Source organism: Miscanthus floridulus, chromosome 16 (assembly GCF_019320115.1).
Source record: "Miscanthus floridulus cultivar M001 chromosome 16, ASM1932011v1, whole genome shotgun sequence".
In the NCBI taxonomy this organism is placed as follows: Eukaryota; Viridiplantae; Streptophyta; class Magnoliopsida; order Poales; family Poaceae; genus Miscanthus; species Miscanthus floridulus.
The window spans coordinates 107980727-107991424 of NC_089595.1; the positions used below are offsets into that span (position 1 = coordinate 107980727).

The window sequence follows — 10698 nt, forward strand, 5'->3', positions numbered from 1 at the left end:
TAAACTAGGAAGAAAGGTGAGTATCCGGTGGCTCTGCTTATTTGAGTTTGTAGCCCCCATACTACTTTGGGTAATTCTTCAATCCATTTGGATCCATAGTCCACTAGTTCTTCATATAATCTTGGTTTTAATCCGGCTAGTATGAGTCCATTAGCCCTTTCTACTTGTCCGTTGGCCTCTGGAGGTGCGACTGATGTGTAATCTATGCTGAAGCCGCAATCTTGTGCCCAACTTTGGAATTCTGTAGCTGTGAAGGGAGAACCCAAATCTATGATGATTCGATTAGGCATGCTGAAGCCGTGCATAATGTCTTGGATGAACTCGACTGCTTTGGCTGCGCTGTATTTTGTGAGTGGTTTGTATTCAATCTACTTGGTGAACTTGTCAATTGCTACAAAGATGTACTCGATACCGCCCTTTGCTTTCTTGAGAGGTCCTACTTGATCTAGACCCCAGCAGGAGAAAGGCCAAGCAGGTGGGATGCAGATGAGATTGTGAGCTGGTACATGAGCTTGTCTTGCAAACATTTGACAACCTTTGCATTTTCTGATGAGTTCTTCTGCGTTTTTCAAAGCGGTTGGCCAGTAGAATCTGGTGCGGAATGCTTTGCCAACTAGTGTTCTTGAAGCGGCATGATTTCCACAGCAACCTGAGTGTATTTCATCTAAGATCTCTTTGCCTTCTTCAAATGAGACACATTTTAGTAGTACTCTTGATGATGCGGCTCTTCTGTAGAGCTTGTCCCCTACTAGGACATAGTTCTTGCTTCTGCGAACAACTCGGGTAGCCTCCTCTTTATCTGCTGGCAACTTATTCTCTTTGATATAATCAATAAAAACCTAGGTCCATGAGTTGGTGATTACCAAAATCTGGGTGCCTTTAGCTGGGAGTTCAGGGGTTATCTTGCCGGGTTGTTTGATAGAGGGAGCTGATAACTCCTCTATGAATACGCCGGGTGGGACCTTCGCCCTGTCTGATCAGAGGTTGGCAAGGACGTCTGCTGCAATATTAAAATCACACAGGACATGTAGAATTTCTAATCCTTGAAAATGTTTTTCGAGTTTTCATATTTCAGCACAGTAAGCACTCATGTTTTCTTTGGTGCAGTCCCAATCCTTGTTGACTTGGTTGATGACTACTGCTGAATCGCCGTATATGAGTAATCACTTGATTCCGAGGGTAATTGCCACTCGGAGCCTGTGGATGAGGGCTTCGTATTCTGCTTCATTGTTTGTAGCTTGCCATAATATTTGAAGAACATACTTGAGTTGTTTTCCGTCTGGAGAAATTAAGAGAACGCCTGCACTAGCTCCTCCTAGCTTGAGTGATCCATCAAAGTACATCTTCCAATGGTCAAGGATGGTATTTGACATAGGTTGTTGAATTTCTATCCACTCGGCAACAAAATCAGCAAGGGCTTGAGATTTAATTGCCTTCCGTGGGGTGAAGTCGATATTGAGAGCTCCAAGTTCAACTGCCCACTTGGATATGCGTCCTGTTGCGTCTCTATTGTGTAGGATGTCTCCGAGCGGGAAATCTGTCACCACGGTAATCTTGTGGCTTTCAAAATAGTGGCAAAGCTTGCGTGAAGTGATCAGGAGGGCGTAGAGTAATTTTTGCACATGCGGGTATCGGATTTTTGATTCTGATAGTACTTCGCTGATGTAGTATATGGGGCATTGTACTTTATATACGCGCCCTTCTTCTTCTCTTTCTACGACTATCGTTGTGCTGATCATAGTAGAAGTTGCCGCAATGTACAACATCATGTCTTCGTATTTCTTTGGAGGTGTGAGAACAGGCGAGGAGGTGAGGTATGCCTTAAGTCTTTTGAAAGCTTCGTTGGCTTCTTCTGTCCACTCGAACTTGTCTGTCTTCTTTAGTAGTTTAAAGAAAGGTAACCCTTTTTTGCCGAGTCTTGATATGAAACGATTGAGGGCCGCCATGCAGTCTGTTAGTTTCTGCACATCTTTCACACTTCGAGGAGGGCCCATCTCTGTTATGGCTCGAATTTGCTTGGCGCTAGCTTCGATTCCACGATGAGTGACCAAGAATCTGAGTAGTTGTCCTGAAGGAACTCTGAATACACACTTGTTTGGGTTCAATTTCCACCTCCACCTTTTTAGGTTTTCGAAGGTTTGCTTCAAGTCTTCAATTAGTGTGTCCGGGTTCTTTGTTTTTACCACTACGTCATCCACATATGCCTCTACGTTTTCGCCGATTTGATCACCAAGGCACGTTTGGATAGCTCTTTGGTAAGTGGCACCAGCATTCTTGAGTCTAAACGACATGGTCTTGTAGCAGTAGGCACCGAATGGGGTGATGAAAGATGTCTTGCTCTGGTCTTGTTCCTTTAATGCAATCTGATGATATCCTGAATAGCAATCAAGAAAGGATAATGGGGTAGATCCTGCTGTTGAATCAACTATCTGATCAATGCGTGGTAGCCCGAAGGAATCTTTTGGGCAGTGTTTGTTGAGATCTGTGTAGTTGACGCACATGCGCCACTCGTCCGTATTCTTTTTTTTGTACTAGAACCAGATTTGCTAGCCAATCTGGATGAAGAATCTCTTTGATGAATCCGGCTGCCATTAGCTTTGTGATTTCTTTTTTAATTGCTGCCTTCTTGTCGGGTGAGAATCGTCGTAGCCATTGCTTTACAGGCTTGGAGCCTTCATTGATATTGATTCTGTGCTCAGCCAACTCTCTTGGGACACCTGGCATGTCGGCCGGCTTCCAAGTGAAGATATCTTTGTTGTCCCAAAGAAAGTTGGTGAGCGCGAGTTCCTATTTTGCCAAGAGGTGGGCGCTGATGGTTGCCGTTTTGGATGGATCTCCGGTGCCCAGGTCGATTTGCTTGACGTCGGCTTCTTTCGGTGGTGCGAGGATGCTGGGCTTTTTAGCCGGTATCTCTAGCTCTTCTGGGCTCATTTCCGCGGCAATAGTAGCTATCTCTTTTCTTCCATTGTCGGCTTGTGCTTTGGCTGCAATTTGGATTGCCTGACCATCGCAGTCAAAAGCGCGCTTCAAATCACTTTGAAGGGAAAGGACACCGTTAGGCCCTGGCATCTTCAGCAAAAGGTACGGGTAATGCGGTATCGCCATGAATTTTGCTAGTGCTGGGCGCCCGAGGATTGCGTGATATGATGAATCGAAGTCTGCAACTTCAAATTTGATGAATTCTATACGGTAGTTTGAGGGAGTTCCAAAAGTAACCGGTAGAGTGATTTGTCCCAGTGGCATAGCTGCCTTGCCAGGTACTATCCTATAAAAAGGGGTGCTCGTTGGTATAATCATCCCGGTGAGTTGCAGTCCCATCTTCCTTAGTGTTTCTAAAAATATGATGTTGAGTCCGGCTCCCCCATCGATTAATACTTTTGTGACAGTCACACCGGTGATAGTTTGATCTAGAACTAGTGGGTAATGGCCTGCATTTCCTATGCTAGTCCATTGGTCTTCTCTTGAAAACTGGATTGGATACTGTGACCAATTGAGATATCTTGGAGTAGCCGGTTCTGCTGCCATGATGGTTCATAGAGCTAGCTTTTCTTGATGTTTGCTTCTGGAGTCTGAGGCCCCGGCGAAGATTACTGCTACTGTCCCTCTGGATTTTTGGAATCCCTTGTCTTCGTGGTTGTCTTCCTCTTTTTTCTGATTGTCTTCTTTAGTGTTCCCCTTACTATCTTTTCTTGTGTATCGATCTTTGAAGGTGTAGCACTCTCCGATGGTGTGATTTGCTTTAGGGTGCAAGATGCACTGCATGCTTTCAATGTCGTCATACCTTCTAGGTCTGGAAAACTTCCTTGATTTGTCAGCTACTGCTACAGTGTTGTCTGATCCACGTTTCCTTTCCTGATGTCTGATGTTTCGATGATTTTACTTATCCGGGTTGTCTCGGTTGTTTCTATCCGGGAACCTTTCCCGTGTCTTCTCCTCTACAGTAATCATCTTTTTCTACTGTACGTCTGAACTCTTCATTGTTTCTCGGGTTAACTTTGCAGAAGTCCTGAAATTGCCACCTAGCCATGATTCCATGAGAGAAAGCTTCGATTACTTCTCGTTCGGTGATGTCATGTACTTGAGCACGTAGTTCGCCAAATCGTCGATAGTAATTTCTGAGACTTTCACCCCCTTTCTGCTTGAGTCCTTTTAATTCTACGTGGGTGATGGGGTGCGTAATGATACCCGTGAAATTTTCATAGAAAACTCTTTGCAAGTCCTCCCAATTTCTGATTGATCCTGGATTCAATTTGTCGAACCATTAGAGAGGCATGGTTTCTAGAGCCATGGGAAAGAACAAGGTCTTGATATCGTCGTCTCCTCCGGCTAGTTCAATCGATTGCGAGTAAATCCTGAGCCACTACCTTGGTTTGGTCTTGCCATCATATTTAGAGTGGTTGGACGGCTTGAACTTGTGAGGTAGTCGTATTGAAGCAAGTCTGTTTGCAAAACAGAGGAATCTATCGTGCGTTCCGGCTTCTGTGTATTCTGATTCAGCACCCCCTTCTAGCCAACTATTGTTTTGGTGAGAGTAGTTCTGCGGGGTTGTTTGAATAGGTACTTTGCTTCTGACCTTTCTTGGTTGTTCGACTTGGTAGTTTTGACTATGGTCTCTTCTACTTTCTTCGTTGTGACTTCCACTTGGTCCAAGTCTCTCGAACGCGGACTTCCTTTGATTTCGATCTTCCTGCTTATTAGATGTTGACTTGGCAGGTGGTCTTGAGCGGGTCCTTCCATCATGTGTCCTTAGGGCTGCTGACCGGAGTAAGTCCCGGAGCTGTTCTTGTTCTTCACTGGGATGTGAGATCGCTCTGAGTTCTTCTAGTGCTTCTCGGATCTTATTGCAGGGTGTATTCGCCGCGCGTCTTTCTTCGACTTCTTGTTCTGATTTTCTTCTATTGTACTCAGCCAGATCTGACTCATATCTGACCCAAGCTTCCTTGCGCTGCCTAGCACGGCGTTGGCATCCTTGTTTCAATTTGTTTCTTCTTTCTCTGGGTTGCTTCTGATTCTCGGTCTCACCATCGTGCCCCTGGATAAAGGGTGATATGTTGGACTCAGATTCATCCGATGACCTGATGTCGGGTGCTTCTGGGGGGGACCAATGGTGACCGAGGATGGTGAACCATCAATACTTCTCGTGCGTGAATTGTTCTGTTATCAGCGTTGGTTTCCACACTGTCGGAGTTGCTGATAACTTTAGTAGAGGCTTCAAGGTTGCAGATTGAATCTCCTTCTTGGTAGGGTAGAATTGTTGTTGTCGTCGTGCCGACTAGTCGGGTTCCGCTATCCTCAGGAACAGAACCTGGCTAGTGGACGATGCAGTCTTGAGATATTATAGTTAGTACGAGACCTTCCTGAGCTCCTTTCAGTGGCATTCTAAGTACTGGATCAGGAGATCTTTCGGGCTATGCTTGATAAGATGTTGCCATGTTGTGGAGTCCAAACGGAAAAAGACCCGACTTCTTGAAAGAACTCTGAAGATATTCTTGATAGGTTGATGCCGCATTCCGGAGCCCTGTCGGAAAAGAACTCGGTTTCCCGAAAGAACTCGGATAAGACTCCATCTCGGATGCGGAGCCTGAGTTTGAATCGGATGTGCAAAGCCACGAAATCTGAGTTGGATCGGATATCATGAGTTGCGCGAATCTTCCAGCAAGTTGATCTGTCGTTGTCACCGGAATAGAAAGGTCTTCATGGTGATCTGAATCTTCGAGGAGACGGACTTGAAGCCTGCCGCTGTCATCCGCCTCGCAGATCCATGAACCGAAGATGAAGGTTGATCCCGTCGAGAAGATCATGTTGTCGAGGTCCATCGAGCTCTCGGATGCAAATTCACCGAAAGCCCCTACCTGGCGCGCCAGCTGTCGATGTTTTACCACCGATAGCCTGCCACGGGGGTACCCAGGGCAGTATGTTCGGGCTTCAGCGTATGCAGAACTCGATGGTTAATGCAAGAGACAGTCGATTTATCCTGGTTCGGGCCCTCGACCGGTGATCGAGTAATAGCCCTACGTCCAGTCGGTGTTTAGCCTTTGCGTTGGATTGATTGTGTGTGTGTGTGTCTGTAAAAATCCCCTGTTCTAGGAACCCTATCCTCCTTTATATAGTCAGGAGGCCAGAGTCCTAGTCGGTTTACAATGAGAGTTCCTAGTAGGATTACAGAATAATACTACTACTAAGATTACATGGAAAGAATCCTAGTTAGACTAGATCTTCTCTCTTCCTTGTGGGGTATCCCGTGGGTCCCGCATCGATAGGGGTATAGCCTAATCCCTCTTTGTTGAGAGAAAACCTTTGGCTACCCAAGCACTTTAGCAAGCAGGCATCTCCACCATAGGCATTGCCTAAGGCACGAGTGAGCTCATTCACCTCCTTCTTGAGGGTTTCATTTTCCACCATTAGTGAGGCATCATTCATAGGTGGAGTGGAAGTGGAAGTGCTACAAGAAGTGTTAGTAGGAGTAACTATAATGGGCTCATGAAAAGATTCATCAATAAGATCACATGTTAGTCCTACATCACATGTTACTATCACTTGCTCCTTCTTGGCTTCCTCCTTCTTGGCTTGCTCAATGAGAGAGGAGTGAGCCTTTTCAAGCTTAGAGTGAGCTTTTCCAAGCTTCTCATGGGCTTCCATTAGCCTCTCATGAGTGGCATTGAGCTCATCAAAGGATTGCTCAAGAAATTTTACTTTCTTGCGCAATTCTTTGCACTCTTTTCTCTTCATCTCATTGCAAGCATGCACTTGCTCACACATGTCCAAGAGCTCCTCCTTGGTGTACTCCTCCTCATCATCATCCCTACAAGAATCACTTTCACATTCATCATTATCACTCTCATCATATTTTACCTTGGTAGGCTTTGCCATGAGGCATGTCGATGGAGTGTCAAAGATGGAGGGCTTGTTGTTGATGGCGATGCTTGCTAGTGCTCTCTTGATAGACTTCTTGTCATCATCACTAGATCTATCACTATCCGAGGAGCCATCGCTATCCCATGTGACCACATAGCCTCCACCCTTCTTCTTCTTTTGGAAGGTCATCCTCTTCTCCTTCTTTTCTTTCTTTTATTTGTTGTCCTTCTTGTGCTTCTTCTTGTCATCTTCATCATTATCACTATTGTAGGGACAATTTGCTACAACATGATCGGGGCTCTTGCAATTGTAGCATCTTCTTACATATTCTTTGCTCTTGGTGTGATCTCTTCTCTTTCTTGCACCATAGCCCTTCTTCTTCATGAACTTGCCCATCTTGCGCACAAATAGAGCCATAGCTTCATCATCAATATCACTAAGATCATCATCATCACTTGATTCTTTCTTGGACTTGCCCTTGTACTTGGATGATGATGAGCTAGCCTTGAATGCTATGCTTTTTTTCTTCTTCTTGTCTTCTTCTTCCTTCTTGTCATCCTTGTCATCCTCTTCCCTTTCTACATGGTATGTCTCTTGGGTCATGACATCACCTAGTACTTGGTTAGGGGTGATCTCCTTCAATCCTCCTCTAATGATGAGCAATCTCAACATCTCAAATCTTGGAGGTAGACACATCAAGAATCGATGAGAGACATCATCTTCCTTGATCTTTTCTCCTAATGCCTTCAAATCATTGACAATGACTTGCAAGCGATGGAACATTTCCGGAATGCTCTCATCATCCTTCATCTTGAAGCTTGTCAATTTATCCTTGAGGATGTACAACTTGGCACTCTTCACCGCCGGTGTGCCCTCATATGTTTCCTCCAATCTCCTCCATACTTCATTTGCTCTCTCACAATCCTTGATTTGCTCAAACACCTTGGAATCAATGGCATTGTATATGGTGTTGAGAGCCATTGTATTGCATTGCTTGTTGGTCTTGTCTTGATTGGTGGGATTGTCGGGATCAATGATGGCATAATCATTTTCGGTCACTTCCCATACTTGATCATTGATTGAACCAAGATACATTCTCATCTTTCTTTTCCAATAATCATAGCTTGTGCCATCAAAGAACGGTGGTTTGCCCCCCACATAGTTGAACACAACTTGAGCCATAATTTGACACCGAGGTAGGTGTACACCTCGTTTACAGTTTTTTATTTGAAAATTGTGATGGTAACTTTCTCCTTTCTCTGTCAGCTGCTATTGAGCATGAAGGCATGGTTGGAGATGGAGCAGAGCAAGTACATGCATCGGTCAATACTGTTGGTAAGAATTTTGTGATTTTTTTCTTTATAGCTTTTTTTTCTTATTTTGAATAAACTATGATTATAAACGCGCCTCATAACATGTCACCGATGTCTCCTTTCTTTGTCAGTTATGCTTGCTCCTGCTATTGTGCCAGAAGGCATGGTTGGAGATGGAGATAATAGAGATGGAGCAGAGCACGTAGCTGCATCGGCCAGTACTGCTGGTGTACCGAACAATAACGCCCGCAAAAATCGATGCAAGGAGTGGGACTATTTTCACATTACACCGTCTGTTAATGGAGAGCCTGCGAGAGCCAAGTGCATTGACTGTGGCACACAGGTTGCTTTTAGTTACGGGACGTCAGTTTTGCGCAAACATCATAACAGTGCCAGTTGCAAGAAAAAACACGCAACAATTGAAGAGGCGCCGAACTGTCCAAGGTACTGCTTAACCCTCAAGTTCTGCATTGCATCACTTTTCCAATATCGAATTATGTTAGTGAGTATGCGTAGAAGTTTTTACATGAATGTGGTAATAAAATTAAGATATGACATCCATTGCAACTATGAATTGTGGTAATAAATTTCTGATGACCAACCTGTAATCCTCTTCCTCTTGTAGTTTTGGTGATCGTGTGCAAAGTGGTGCCATAATTTCGGCTAATGCTTCTGAGGGTAGAAAAAGGATGAGAACTGAGGGCAATGTAGCTACTACCACACACCCCTGGGACAAGACCAAATTTTTGGAAAGGATACACAAAATAGCTCTTGACTTAGGAAGCATCCGAGGCTATGTGACTTGAGTATCTCAAGGACTCTGTTACTAGTTCTGATTAGTATCATAGTAACACCTCAGATACACAAGTAAGAACATCAGGCTCTCGTCCTCGAAAGTTGTATGGAAGAGACACAGAGAAAGACTATATCATGAGGGTGATCGAAGCTGCTAAGTCAGACATCATAACTGTACTACCAATTGTGGGCATTGTAGGAGTTGGGAAGACGGCTTTAGCTAAACTTGTATACAATGATCGACATGTTAAACACCAATTCGAGCGGATATGGGTTTGGGTGTCCAACATCTTTGACGAAGTAAGAGTGATAATGGAGATCTAAGACGTTATTACCCTAAACAGCCATGAAGGATCTCCTCGCACCAAAGAAAGCTATGAAGGAGTAAGTAACTATACAAAGCTTCAAGAGGTCTTAAAGAATCATATGGCCTGTCAGCCCAAAAAGTTTCTGCTTGTTCTAGATGATGTCAATGACAGCATGGATGATTCCCGATGGAAAGATCTGTTGGATGCTTTGGGATCAAGTTGCACAAAGGGTAATGTGATTATTGTGACAGCTAGAAATTTGTCCATTGCACAAAGGCTAGGTACAGTCCAACCAGTTAAGTTAGGAGCTGGCGATGGACTGCTGATGGCTACTACTCCACTCGCTCGGCATACAGGATTCAGTTCAAAGGATCCTATGGCATCTTCAAAACCAAATTAATTTGGAAGGCTTAGGCGGAGAACAAATGCAAAGTCTTCGCGTGGATTCTTGTACAAGAAAAAATACTCACGGCGGACAACCTACAAAAAAGAGGGTGGCCTCACCAAGATCACTACGTGTTGTGTGATGGCCCTTTAGAAACATGCCTGCATCTGTCCCTTCTATGCCCGTTCGCCAAGGCAGTTTGGAACCAAGTCCTAACCTGGGAGCACTTTGACACGCATCTGATGCAGTCCGACCATGACCCGATCAACTTGAGTGCTTGGTGAGAGAAGACTGTGCCCAAGGTCGCAAAAGAAGAAAGGAGGCGTTTCAATGGCTTGGTGATCTACACATGCTGGAATCTATGAAAGGAAAGAAACCAAAGAATCTTCAATAATGCCCAGGAATCGGCTTCACAGGTCGCTGCGAGAATTAAGGAGGACATTGAGCAAAGGAAAAGGGCTTTAGAAAGGGGGGAACTAGCAAGCCGGTGCTGGAGCTGCACCCAGGCTGTGGTTCTGTGTGTTTGCCACTTCTTTTTTTCCTTTGCTTTCACTTTCGTTCGGACTAAAATCTGTACATAAACTCCCTTTTATTCTACCTTAATTGAGAGGCAGAGCTCCTGCCATTCATTAAAAAAAGTTAAGTTAGGAGCTTTGGATGATGATGTTTTTTGGCTATTGTTTAAAGCATATGCATTTAGTGATAACAACAACAAAGAGCATCTAGACATTGGGTATCAAATAGTTGCGAAATTAAAGGGCAACCCATTAGCTGCAAAAAGTGCAGCAGAAATGTTAAGAGAGCAGCCTACTCTTGGCCATTGGAAAAGCATCATTAGGGATGGTGTTTGGGAATCTCTGCAACAACGTGGAGGCATCATGACTACTTGCTACCAATTACAGCAGTGTTTCTTGTTTTGTTCTATATTTCCAAATGGCTATTTGTTCCATATTGATGATTTGGTTTACATGTGGATATCGTCGGGATTTGTGAAATCTATTGAGGTAGGACAAGATTACCTCAATGCTCTGGTTAACTCAGG

General features: G+C 44.4%; 1 long non-coding RNA gene across 1 annotated transcript; it reads left to right on the plus strand.

The window, feature by feature from the left end:
- The first annotated feature begins 8056 nt into the window (after positions 1-8056).
- Positions 8057-10468, plus strand: LOC136514037 (uncharacterized). Its single transcript, XR_010773505.1, has 3 exons — positions 8057-8190; positions 8300-8612; positions 8794-10468. It is a non-coding gene; the product is annotated as an uncharacterized lncRNA (long non-coding RNA).
- The last annotated feature ends 230 nt before the right edge of the window (positions 10469-10698 follow it).